Below are 1,968 nucleotides of genomic sequence, written 5' to 3' on the forward strand. Positions count from 1 at the left end.
ATATACGACGGGTTTCTTTCAGTTTCCGTCTGCCAAATCCACTCACAAGGCTTTGGTCGGCCCGAGGCTATAGTAGAAGACACTTGCCCAAGGTGCCACGCAATGGGACTGAACCCGGAACCAGGTGGTTCGTAAGCAAGCTACTTACCACACAGCCACTCCTACACCTACTAAAGTTAAATGAAGACAGATTTACGAATCACGCCCCGTATAACCAAGTTCTCCAAACCAGTCCTTAATTTCAAATCCTAAATCTGGACTCCCCAGATCTCCCACTCATTCACACTCCATGAATATTCAAAACACGCTCCCCACTACGCATCATACTCGCCAGCCTCACCAGTCCCCTCGAAGCTATAACAACCTTAAGCCTCCCTATGTAAACCCATCCACTATACCCATGCGCTCTAATCCCTCCAAGGGCAGGAAACGGACCATCTTTCTCCCTCCAAGTTAAATCATTACCTAAAACTTTTTATAAAATTCTAAACTCCAATTTCTTATCACAACATAAACATCACTCTATCTTCAGTAAATTTTGTATTAAAATCTCTTACTGCACGACGCTTAATTTAGGATCCATAATTGCTTTCTCTAATAGTCGCAAACTTGTCTTTGGACCCTACGATCTATCCCACTGAACTGCACCACCTAGTTGCAATGGTGCAACCCTTAGAAACCCCACCCGATTCAACAGTGCCAACCTTGATGTTACTTGCTATAATAGTAACGATGTAGTCACATATGGCAGTGGTGTTACCTTCTCCAAATCCAACACTGACACTGATAATAACTCCCATGATTCATTCGGGATACGAACTTCGTGATACGAACTTGCCCTTCTCAGCGATCAGTTCCAAACCTAGTTCTGGCAGGAAAATCTGCAGCATCCAGATATCCCAAATCTAAATCTACCCACTTGAATATTTCTTTCTACGCAAAAATGTAGTCTATAAATGCCGAGTAGTAACACTGCGCTCCCACTGAGAAAGAGTCTACATTGGAGGCACTGTTGATTTCAACCACTGCTACAGAATGTGCATAAACTCATTCTCCGATCCAAGTTCTAAGTTATGTATCTCTTTAGCAACTTATATACACATCCTCAAATCCCAAAATATTCCTTATTCCCTTTTCTGGTCTATTTTCAGTGATGCTACTTGGTACACAACTAACCTCGGCGTTTGTATACTGTGTTTAAGGTAATCATTCACATCCTTCACAACTGCAACCCCTCACAACTTAATAGATTCTCAAATGTAATTTTTTCATGTAAAGACAAATGCTACTCATCAATTGACCACTATGTTAAATCTGTGTAATCCCCTAATTAGGATTAACCTGTAGTTACAATTTGATTGCACTAGCAACATAACCATTCCACTAATATCACCCCCTACCTAATATTCCTTCTTAAGATTACCTTTGCACATTTCTTTTGCCCTGCACAGCCTCCCTTTAGAACAACCCCATCTTCATACTTTGAATTCTTTCCGCATCTTCCTACCTTCACTACTGCTTTCTTTCCTCTTCACCTATTTTATCATTAAATTTTCCTCTGTCATGATTTGAAATGTTAAATTTTATCTCTCCAGCCTGAAGAGGGAGGCATGATCTACCAGATGTTTATTTGTTTCCATTACTGTATATATCTGTGTGTGTCCTTAGGAGTGTGTTTTCGCCCTCCCTACTCATCACCACTTGACAACCGTTGTTAATGTGTCTACGTACCGATAACTTTGTGATTCGGCAAACGCAACCGATAGAATAAGTACAAGGCTTAAAAACAAGTCCCAGTTTCCATATGTTCGACTCAATCCCTTGAAGGCGCTGCTCAGCATGGCTGCAGTCAAATGACTGAAACAAGTAAAAGAATAAAAGAGTATATATGTATATGTGTGTGTGTGTGTGTGTGTGTGTGTGTTTGTGTGTGTGTTTGTGCGTGTGTGTGTGTATGTATATATATAT

General features: G+C 40.8%; 1 protein-coding gene across 2 annotated transcripts in view; it reads left to right on the top strand.

Annotated features, from left to right (window-relative positions):
* LOC128248057 (uncharacterized) overlaps positions 1-1,968 on the top strand; it is a 30,853-nt gene that overhangs the window by 9,786 nt on the left and 19,099 nt on the right. The window lies entirely within an intron of this gene.

The sequence above is a fragment of the Octopus bimaculoides genome, chromosome 6 (genome assembly GCF_001194135.2).
Source record: "Octopus bimaculoides isolate UCB-OBI-ISO-001 chromosome 6, ASM119413v2, whole genome shotgun sequence".
NCBI classification, from domain to species: Eukaryota; Metazoa; Mollusca; class Cephalopoda; order Octopoda; family Octopodidae; genus Octopus; species Octopus bimaculoides.